This window comes from Sciurus carolinensis, chromosome 6, assembly GCF_902686445.1.
Source record: "Sciurus carolinensis chromosome 6, mSciCar1.2, whole genome shotgun sequence".
Taxonomy (NCBI): domain Eukaryota; kingdom Metazoa; phylum Chordata; class Mammalia; order Rodentia; family Sciuridae; genus Sciurus; species Sciurus carolinensis.
Window position 1 is genome coordinate 77,118,392 of NC_062218.1, and position 12,469 is coordinate 77,130,860.

The following is a 12,469-nucleotide window of genomic DNA, read 5'->3' on the forward strand; positions in this document are numbered from 1 at the left end:
CCTCAACCTCTCTTCTTGTACCTCAGCAATGAAGTCCAGCTGGTCATAGTACCTTGTGGTTTTTAGTTCCAAAGTGGCTCTGATCTTCAAAATCAAGCTAACATATCTCAAAATTTCAGGTTACAGCTCTGAATAATGAAAGATTTGTATGGTTTTGTTGTTGTTGTTGTTGTTCTAATTAGTTACACATGACAGTAGAATGCATTTTGACACATCATATAAATGGAGTATAGCTTCTCATTCTTCTGGTCGTACATGATGTAGAACCACAACAGTCATATAGTCATATATGTACATAGGGTAATAATGTCAGATGCATTCTACTATCCTTCCTACCTTCATACCTCCTCTACTCTTTTCACTTCCCTCTGCCTAATTCAAAGTACCTCTATTTAAGTTATCAACTATATCAAATTGTCATTCCTCTAGGGTCATGGAATGCATCAACCAATCATGGCCTTCCCCCATCCTAACTATGTTTGCATTCTGGGGGACTCTGTAGTAGCCTCATGGTACCAGAGGAGGGGAATGACATGATCCTGAGAGATAACTGTCTACCCGGCCTCTGATGTGATCAGCATTCTCCTCTGCAGTCCTTCACCTTCATTTCACCCTCATAATGCAAGATCCCTTGACTGATGACACTTTGACTCTAGCTTCCCCGTTTTGTATTCTGGCTGCCTTCCTAATGCCAATGGTTGTGGTCATTTAGAGACAAGGGAAGTACATAAGTTTCCTTGGACTGCAATTACCAAGGATCACAAGTGAGTGGCTTAAAAATAAACAAAAATTCATTTTTTCACAATTCTATAAGTTAGTAGTTACTTTTATCTCTTTTATCTCTTTTTGAGATAAAAGTATCAGCAGGGCAGGTTTCCTTTGAGTATCCTCTCCTTGACTAGATAGGGCCATCTTCTCCCTATACCTTCACATGGTCTTTCCTCTGTACATCTAGGTACTAGATACTGTAAGGATTAATGATCAAGTTGAAAAGGAGCAAGTCTTTTGGAAATGTTAGGGGAAATAAAATTGTGTGTTTTATATATGAAAATATATCTCACTATGAGGAGCAACAAACAAGCAAGTAGGGCACATCAGAAAACTCGTGATGGTGTAGAGATGAAAAATTAAGTAGAGAGAATTTATTCTGTAAGTTTAGGCTCCCTAATGGACTTCATTGCACTTGTATTTGTCAAGGAGAAAAGAGAGCAGAGCTTATAGAACAAGGCAGGGGCCTCAGAAAATATTACAGTAGGAACAAGTGCTTCCTTATTCCATATTTATCAGTTTAACAATGTTTATTCAAATTGGACCAAACAACTGGGTTTTAAGATAAGGCTTTAGAAGCTCAGCAACACAAAATCTTGTAAGATTCCCATTTTACATGGTTGTGTTATATTCCTTTATGCTAATTTTGTTTATGAATAAACAAAGTACCTCTTGGCTACTTGATATTTGACTGTACTGTAATCTTTTCCTATATTCATATCTCAGATGTTCTCTAGGAGATGAATTCACTGTGCACTGGTTAAATTCATCTGAATCCAGTGAAATAATATATTCATATACAACATGATACATGAAGCTGATGTATTACTAACAAATAGGTGGAAAACAGCAAAAAGCCTAAGATGCATTGTGAGTCAGGCCCCAAGAGAGCTGCTTGTGCATACCCATTTGTACAGCAGATGAGGAACTCTGAAAGGCAGTCCATCCTGGGTTACACGCTGGGGTCACATTACACACTGGGTCAAAGTGTTGAAAGATGTCCTTTTGGGGAAGGGAAAGGATCTAGAACATAACTTAGCCTATTCCAGCCACCTCCCCTCTTATCATAAGATGATGCATTCCCTGCCCATAATACATTTATTCTGGAGAACTACAGTCAAAAAAGGGGGAAACTGGGTGGGTCCAAGGACATCTCAAGAACTGCCCTGAACTCTCTTCCAAGATCACTTAGATTTGTCAGCAACAGCAATTTGCCACACTTGAAAATTTTTCATTTCTGTTTTCTGTGATTGCTCTTATCCTTTCGTATCACGTAACCTTATTGCAACACATTAAGGTCTCCAAATCATTGACCCTAGGATTTTGTCTTTCTCTATTAGTCCCTTTCTGTCTCATCTTATGAAGTTGTATTTATTACTATTATAATTATTTGAGGTAAATATTTTCACCTGCTTTGCTTTTTATCCTCCCTTTAACATCTAATCTCACAGTGCATATCCTCCCACTAACCATAACTGAGAGAAAATGACTCCAAGTTGACTGGTCATATTCATGACTGTAATGCTGAAATGGACATGAAGAACAGATCACCAGCAAACCCTGTTAATTCTAATTCCACACAGAATAAGAGGCTTCCATTTCTATTTTTCTTCTTGCATCCTCTAATTTGATTCCATTAGGAAAGTCAGGGCAATTTTTTTATTAGTTCAGAGCAATTTTTAATAACACAGAATATTACATAATTTACTTATTTTCTTTTCCTTACTAACTTCACTACCCCACTCATTGTGTTATTTCATATTTTCTTCTATTTTTTAACTCTTGGTGATCCCATCTCTTTACTTCTAACTGCTGTTTGATTCAAGCTTCATCAAAAATATCAAAGATCTGTCTCACTAAATGTTACATCCATTCCTAATAGAATGTAAAGAACCATTCTTTTTTCTACTTACGCTTTATAGATTCCATCCTTTATTTTATTTATCTCTTCTCTTCTGGCATCATCATATCTTGCATTTATTTTAAAAATTTATATCAAAAGTCCTATGTGTTACTTAAAATTGGTCCATTTTTCTGTTCCTCTTTGAAGTACATATTCTACTTCTTCATCTCCTATTGATTGTTCAGTTCTCAGAATCTTGTTTCTGTTGTCTCTATCATTCTGAAATTATGTCATCAAAATAAAAAGTGGCTTCCATTTTATCAAAAAAAGTAACACTTCTGCATCCCTATTTTACTTGATATTTCACAACTGTTATGTTCTCCTTGGCTTCTCCTTCCTCTCTTGGCATCTCTGATCTCTTACCATCTGGATTTTCCATCTAGTATTCTACATTCTCTGTTTTCTTTCTTTTCTAACCAACTTCTACCTGGAGTCTCTTTTGTTCTTTATCCACACTCTCTCCTTACAAGCTCAGGACCCTTTAAGAGTCATTCTATGCTGATGACTATCAAACTTTACTCCCAATCTCTCTTGACTTCTAATGTATCCAATTGCCTACTCAATTTAAATGTTTGAATTTCCAATACTAAATTACTCAAAGCAGGCTCCTCCTCCATCACCCCCTATATCTTAGAAACAAAATGAACTCTCATTTTGTTACTTTAGCCAAAAATTCTGACGCCATCTTTGACTCCTCACTTCCTTTGTCATTCCAAGCCCACAAGCCACCAACAAACCCTGTTAATGCTAATTCCAAATATATCTAGAGGTTTCCATTTCTCTCTACATCATCATCACTACCTTTCTTCTCCTCTCATCAGGGTATTGTTGAATTCACTGAAATTTCCATTTTCCTTCTTGACCCTTCTAATTTGATTCCATTAAAAAAAAGCCAGGGCAATTTTTTTTATTGGCTCAAAATAATTTTTAAAAAAATATTTTTTAGTTGTAGGTGAACACAGTACCTTAATTTTACTTATTTATTTTTATGTACTCTACCAATGAGCTACAACTCCAGCCCCCAAAACAATTTTAATAAGAGAAAATATTACATAATTTACCTATAAGTTATTTCCTCTTACTTAAATTAAAAAAAAATCAAACTCTTACCAAGATAGAAAATACTTTACAAAATTTGTCCCTGCTTACCCCTCTTTAACTTCATCCTGTATCTCTCTCCCACTTCCTCACTATGCTGGACAGAAGCCTGTATTCTATTCTAATATGCCAAGGGGTTTTCTACTTTAGGCCTTGACATTTGCTTTAATTCAGGCTAGAATGTCTTCCTAGTCCATTTCCAATGGCTGACTACTTTTTTTCCCAAATTTTAGTTAAAAGGTAGTTTGTTCTGAGAAGTTTCATCTGGTTACCCTAGTGCTTTATTGAACACTACCATCAATTACTCTAGCACATTATTCAGTGTAGTTTTCCTTGCAAACGCTATCACATTCAGCAATTATCTAATTTATCTACATGCTCTTTGTATTTTTTTCCATCTACTAGAAAATTAGTTTTGCAACAGGTATGCACTCACTGCTTAGCATTGAATACAGAATTTAGTTCAGTTCCTGATATAAATTGTGTGCCAATAGCATAAACTTCTGACATTTATCAAACCCAGGGCATCCCATATGCTAACCAAGCACTCTGTCACTGAGCTACATCCCCAGCCCCTAACTTTAATTTTTATACCATGTATCATTTAAATCATCAGAATTAGATTTATCACTTCCTTTCTCCTGAAATTTTACTGTATAACTGATTGAAATTCTCTTAAATGATACCTTTCTGGATTATTATCCATAATAATGATTTTTGACATATATCTCTACAATAATAAGAACAGGAAGATATACTTTCCACTAATATACACCATAGATACAGAAAATTATTTCCATGAATATATGCTTTTGTTTAGTTTTTATTCCCAAATCCTATACAAAGTACCAGATATCTGGTAATTCTCAGTAAATATTCATTAAAATAATGAATGAACTATTTCTTTTTTTTTTATTGTGAACAAATGGGATACATGTTCTTTCTCTGTTTGTACATAGAGTAAAGGCATACCATTTGTGTAATCATACGTTTACATAGGGTGATGTTGGTTGATTCATTCTGTTATTTTTTCTCCTTCCCCCCACCCCTCCCTTCCCTCTTTTCCCTCTATACAGTCCTTCCTTCCCCATTCTTGCCCCCCTCCCTAACCCTCACTCTAACCCTAAAACTAACCCCTCCCACGCCCCATTATGTATCATCATCCACTTATCAGCGAGATCATTCTTCCTTTGGTTTTTTGAGATTGGCTTATCTCACTTAGCATGATATTCTCCAATTTCGTCCATTTGCTTGCAAATGCCATAATTTTATCATTCTTTATGACTGAGTAATATTCCATTTTATATATATATGCCACAGTTTCTTTATCCCTATTGCAGGTAAAGAGAAGAGAATAAGTCAAAGCATTTCATTAGAAATAGTTCATTCATTAATATCTCCATCTGAGAGATCACTTGAAAAGATGATACTCAATTTCTGTGACTCACTCAAATACTACATCCTCTGTTACTCTTTTCCAGTCTCTCAGCTAGAACTGATCTCTTTCTCACTTGGATATGAACAGTATCTTTGTCTATTTTTTTAGATAATTTTAAGATTTATATACATTTGTAAGAAATATTGCAGAAAAAATTCTGTGCACCATTCTGTGGTAATATTTTGAATAACAATAGCATAATATCACAACTAGCAAATTGGTATCAATGAAATAAATTGACCTTATTCAGATCTCACCAAATTTTTATGGATTTGATTCTTTGAAATTATACCCATTTGTAGATTTCCATGATCATCACCATAGTAAAGATACAGAACAGTTTTTGAACTTTGCACTACTGTTTCATGACCATGGCCTTATCTTTCTCTGTAAACCTTCTCAATTCTTGGCAACCAATATCCTGTTCATCTCCATAATTTTGTCATGTCATTAATGTGATACAAATAGAATCATATAAGAGTTAACCATTTGAGATTGGATTTTTTCATTTAATGGAATTCTCTTTAGATGCATCAAAATTTGTATAATATATCAAGAATAGATTCTTTTTTAGTGGGTCTTTATTACTGGAAAATTGAGAGCTTCTACCCACCTTGGAGAATACCAGGCTATGGCTATCACCATATTACAAATGAACATACTGAATTACACCATAAATTACGTGGATATGGTTTTGATTACAATGAGAAAAAGAGAAAGAAGGAAAGTTAGGAGGCTCATGAACATTCAAAGAAGAAAAAAAAAATGAAAAAGACTATCAAGATACATGAAAAGAGAAACATCAAAGGAAAGAAGAAAAAACTCCACAGGTGGCATTACCTCCCTACCTCCTAGACAGAGAGGGACAAATCCAAGCAAAGGTACTTTCCAACCACATTAAACAAAAATGAAAAGAGAAAGCAGGAAAATGGGAAAACCCGTTCCCAAAGTTCCTGCCTACAGACAAACAGGTATTAAAAGTGATTTGATCAGGAAAGAGAAAAAAGAAGGCATGGGAAGACAATGGGTACTAAAGTCTTCTTTGTTGGAGATGGCTTTATGAGCAGAGCAAACCAACTAAACATGAAACATTCATTAGGCCAATGGGCTTATGTTTCAAGAAGGTCCATGTAACACATTCTGAACTGAAAGCTACCTTCTGTCTTACAATACTTGGTGTGAAAAACAATTCCTCATGCCCACTATATACAACTTTGGGTGTTTTTATCAAAGGTACAATATGAGTTAGTTGGGCCTTATGACACAAGGAAGCAAAGTTATTTGGGAGAAATATGCCCAGGTTACCAACAATCCTGAAAATGATGGAGCCATAAATGCAGTCTTACTGGTTTGACAGCAGTTGTACATGCCTATGAAGACTACAAAGCAATGAAGAAAACCACCATTAGGATGTGTCCAAATCCTACCAAACAGCCTTACATATCTGCATTCATTGAGAACTATTCATAAAACTGTTTTTAAAAAACTTTTAAAAAAGAATAGATCCTTTTTATTGTCGAGTAAAATCCCATGAGATGGATGTACTGTGGTTTGTTTAATCAACACACTGAAGGATGTTTGAGTCATTTTCCATTTTGAGCTATTATAATTAAAGTTACTATGAATATGTACAGGTCTTTGTGTGATTATAAGTAGGTATTTCTTTCCAGTAGATGCTTTAAATATTTTTAAATTAAGAAAGTGATGAAATAACACATGTTGGTGGCAAAAAAGACTTGAGTCGCTAAGACAATAAGTTGCCATAAATAATAGATATTGCACTTTCTAAGGTAAAAAAATGTGGTTTTTTAATTTGAAATTTTCTGCTTTTTATTTTTTTTAAACATGTCTCCAAATTTAACCTTGTATTTTAAAGGTTAGTAAGATAGTTTTTGGTAACCTACAATGGTTACTAGTCCAGAATTTTCACAATAAAATATGCCTAACTTTGCAAAATCAAATGCATTATATTGATATTTGGCCAAGACACCAAAACCTTGTCATTTATAAAACCAATCCTGTGATTCTTCTGGCTGAAATTTGTATTTTTCTTGTCGTATTTATTATCATTATTTCATATGGCATAAAGTATACAACTTGTTTACTAACTCCATCATAATGAACTCTTGACTCAATCAAACTTTGGTTCTATTTAAAGAGACAATATTGTGATCATGGGCATTTGATGTGTTCAGACACAATCAAAATATAAAAACTGCAGTTGATCTACTAATTATTCATTATGCATTATAAAGAACATACTATTTTCTTTGACGTTGTTATTGAACAACTGAATTGTCAATTAGTTCCAGAAAAAAAGAGTTAATATTGATTTGGTATTTTAAGTTGCTTGTCAATCAATAGTAGATCCTTTATACTACTTTTTCTTTTTCTTCAAGAATGTCTGTTGCAATTTTCTAAATGAGAGATAATCTTTACTATCTAATTAACTGAGAGAATGAGTCCACTCTATATTCTTTTACCTCAATATACTTACATTTTTATCCTCATTTTTAATGACTTCTTAACCAATCTTTCCATCTAACCTTTATTTTACTTTATGAAGTTCATTTTTCCATTCTCTTCACTCAAACAAAATGGCAATCCTAAGTTTGACAAAGCTAGTGTCTTTATTCCATAATAATAATATTAGTAATAATAATTTTAATAACAAAATCAATAATGATGCACCTGACACTATTGGCATCATTGGTTACCAACTCCATGTGAACATTTTTTCCCATCAATGGTAACCAGAATAGTTTCTTGTTAGACTAATTAAGATACCATCTAAGGAAAAGCATTAGGATTGTATTCTGTGGCTATGCAATAGGGACTCTAGCAGGAGCCAAAAAAACAGTAAGGCCAGATTCATTATTATGCTTCACTCTTTAATGAATTCCTAAAATAAGTTCTAAGTAAATAAATCATCCCTATATAACATCAACTAAGACTTTTTACTGGCATGGGACACCCTGACTTCATTCATATTCCTCCAAAAGAAGCATCACTCCTATCCTCACAAAAATTCTCACATAATTAATAAAACTTCCATTAGAAAAAAATAATTTCAGAATAGAGAAACTAAGGTGAATGAGTCTATTAGACCCACAGAAAGTGAAAAGTTGACATGTAATCATCTTAAAATCTTTAAAAATGCTTCATTCTGAATATTTGACATAGATTTATCTTGACCTAAACTCTCCTATTTAAATACAAATTAGAATGGAATATTTGCTAATCTTCTGGGTCACAGTACCTTCCTTTTCAATGACATCCTTGATGTATCTTAGGAAACTAAATGCAGATGCCAGGAATAAAAAAAAAATACTCAACCAAAAATAAATAAATAAATAAAAGTCATCTTTACTAAGAAACAAAAAACTAAATATACCTTTTTTCTTCCCAGATTGATACAGAACCATTTCCACTATTTTGAAAATGGAAGCCATCAAAATGAGATATTATTCTGTGCAAAAGAAGAAAAACACAACCTTGGGTACATATGATGCTCACTTTCATCTAATAGAGTTAATATAAACCTTTGCAGCTGTAATACTGGGAAAACTATTAGTATAAAGCACTGAAGCTCCTCAAATGACAATGACCCCTTTTGGCCATGCCTTTCTCCCCAACCCCATCTTACTTTTACATATCCCCCAGCATAATAAGCCTGCCACCACTAATGTTATAAAGTAGTAATTGTTCCTAATTGGTAGGGAGGCGACAGACCATTCTGGTAATGTTGTGAAACTGTAAGAAAGGAGGAGTGAGAACATTCACAGGCCCAGCAGTAATTATCCACTAATTTGGCCTGTTTGTGTGGGGACAGCTCATTATAGCCCTTAAGAAACCTCAGAATAAAGAGGGAAAGTAGGTAGGAGGCAAGGTTAAATAATTAGTGTTCAGCAGATTTTTTTTAAAGATTCAAAGAATAGGATTAAGGGTGGGAAATGTGACCAGAGTAACAATTAAGGAATGGTAGAACATTCTGAGCCAACTCTGGTTTTATGTATTTGTGGGAGTAGAGTATACAGGGAACCTATATTATGATATGAAAAATGACATGACACTTTTATTACACTCTTTCAATTATGACCCTGATTATCCCTTTACATTTTAGGTGCCAGTCTCATGTTTAACAAGAGATTTATTTTTGTAAGTTCTAAAAAGGTATTCAGTTTTCATAATATAATATGTTAGAAGGTTTACACATCATATTACACTTAGCATTTGTAAATTTATTTTAGGAGTTAAAAATGTGTATTTATAAACCTACATACAGATAACATAGTACAGACTTTGCAAAGAAATAATCATTCAACTATTACTTTGTTAGTAAGTCTGATCATATATATATGTGTATATATATTTATTTTTTTTAACACATACATACTAACTTCATTTCAAGTGTAAGTTATGCTTGCCCTTGGTTTTACATGAATACAATATATATGTATATGTACATATATATATACACACACATATGTTTGGCAAATAGTCTATTTGTATAAATTTGTATGTAGTGTTTCAAAGATTTTTCTAAAGGCATAATTTTAAAATACCTTTGTAAGAAGCAATATTCTCTCAACCAGCTTATGCGCCTGCAATTAATGCTTTTTGCTACTTAATAGAAAATTAAATAAAATGATTGAATAACCAAGTTATTCAATTTAAGTTTCTCTGAAAAGATCTCTCTGTGCCTTAAAAATGTACTCATTAAAGAACTTTGGTTTAAGATATAGGATATTATAAACCCCATTCCTTTGCTGAGAGATGAAAATCCACCCTGCTCTATGATATAGAAATAAAAGCATGGAACCAATCCAACAGATTTAGGCTAGAATATATTATTGTTGCAAAGGGCATATATTTTATTTATACATGCTTTAGATAATTTTACTCTATCGTAATTCAAAATAAATTTCCCTAAATCAAGAGTTGAGATGAAGCTGGGTGTCATGGCACATAACCTATAATCATAGCGACTCAGGAGGCTGAGGCAGGTGAGTTCTACTTTAGCCTTTAGCCTCAGCAATTTAGTGAGATTCTCAGGCAACTTAGTAAGACTCTGTCTTTAAAAACAAAACAAAACAAAACAAAACTGGATTTCAGTTAGTGGTAAATTGCCCTTGGGTTCAATTCCCCAGCATCAAAAAAAGAAAAAAAAAGTTAGGAAATCATTCTCCTATTCATTCACAAGGGAAATTATGGTGCCAATATGAGTAAATTAGTGTGGAATTACCACTAATTTTTTAAAAATGTTTAGAACACAAGTTACAAACCCTGCCTACCAATAACTAAGCATTTTCTTCATTTACAAACAACGTGACTGCAATGAATTGATGATTAAATTCATTATTATCATTTACTTCCTCTTTGAAAACATGCATTGATATCATTTAGTGAGTGGCATGTTTCTGGCTACTTAGCAACACCTGCAGCTTGTTACATAAAAAACTGAATAAAAAAGAATTTACTTCCTTATTGTCCTCACAAATATTTTTTAATATTCCATTAGACTAGTAGTTTTCCATGTTGTTTTTCTCAGAGTCAATCTGAAGACTACCAGCAACTCAATGCCATTTTCTCAATTTGCATTCTACTCTGATTCAATATTCTCTTTACAGAAACATCAAAAATGCCACAATGTCTCACTATCTTATAAAAGATTGTTGGAAAAAGTGAAGAACAAGGGATTCCATTAACCATTTTTCTAAGAATTACTTACTATTGAACAAAATATTTCTAAGGATACATTATATTGTAAATTCTTAATCCATAATCCCAGCAACATTTTAGAAAACAATGACTTGACATTCTTCTTAGTTTTTTTTTGTTTGATAATATTTCCTCCAATATAAATGATCAGATTTATCTTGTTTTATCTGATTCATTAGAATTTCCACTGATTATTTTCAGTATTCATAAAGTCCCTATCCTCATTGTAATATTTTTTATGCAGATGATTGATGCAATTAATGTATTTTGCAGTTCTTCTCTGTATATCACAAGTGATTACTATAGCATAGATACCAATGGTCACAAAATATTCTGTGTTCACTCAATGTTTTCTAGCATGCCTTGCAGTTAGCCCAGGGCTATGTACCTAGTTCTGACTAATGGATTGAAAGCTGCACAGAAAAATTGGAAAGAGAGTTAGAGTGATTCACCCTGTGTTATCACCTACTTTGAGGGGCCTGGAATTTCTGTGAGTACTTGGTACCATCGCAACATACAGTGACCTACATTCTAGTAATATCTTGAAGCAGTTGTCCTGGAGGGTCTACCAACATGTAATGGACTTAACATGGTGGGAAAAAGTGGATGATGATATATACCAGGGGAGTACGGGGAGTAAAAAAAGAATGGAGGAACTTTGGATTGTGTAGAGGGAAATTGGGGGAGAGGGGTGGGAGAAGGAAAGATAGTGGAATGAGACAGACGTCATTACCCTATATACATGTGTGATTACACGAATGGTATGAACGTACATCGTGTACAACCAGAGAAAGTAAAAGCTGTACCTCATTTGTGTACAATGAATCAAAATGCAGTCTGTAAAAATAAAAGTTTTTAAAAAATTAAAAAAGAAAGAAAAGGAAACACCTTGTTGTCTTAAGCCACTGGTATTCAATGATGCATTTGTTGACTTCAAAACTTGGAGTTATATGATTAATACAGGTCCTAAGGTTTATTGATGTAGCAAGAACTGTAATTCCCAATGAACTTTGCATCATCACCCACTGATAGTTTAAGTTCCTAAACTTGTAAATGACATCAAGAAATAAAAGAGAAAATTTTATCTATTTTTTAATCTATAATACTTTTTAAATTTAAGTTTTAAGTGCCAGAAATGTTGAGGAAACACATTTTTTTTTAACCAATGCAACCAAATATCTAGATAAAATAAATTTAAAAAGACACGTACAAAGTACAAACTCCTAAGGCAACTAGCGCTACTGGATTAATAAATCCAGACAGAAAGAAATCATTTTTTTTTAAGTGCTGGCCTTTTGAGAGTGGTATTTCTCCAGAGGTATTTGCTAATTCGTGTGTGTGTGTGTGTGTGTGTGTGTGTGCACGCGCACGTGTGTGTGTGTGTGTGTGTGTGTGTTATCAGTCTCAGGAACTGGAAACACAAGGTAGGATTCAAAGTGGCTTAAGGAACAAGATTTGAAGAAATTAAGAAAAAGTGGAACAACCAAAGAACCTGGAGGGAAAATGACCTGTTATCTGTAAAGGAGCACCAGTAAGACTGT

At 33.6% G+C, this 12,469-nt stretch overlaps 1 pseudogene; it reads left to right on the forward strand.

Annotated features, from left to right (window-relative positions):
• The first annotated feature begins 5,735 nt into the window (after positions 1 to 5,735).
• On the forward strand, positions 5,736 to 6,561 carry LOC124986332 (ribosome biogenesis protein NSA2 homolog; annotated as a pseudogene).
• The last annotated feature ends 5,908 nt before the right edge of the window (positions 6,562 to 12,469 follow it).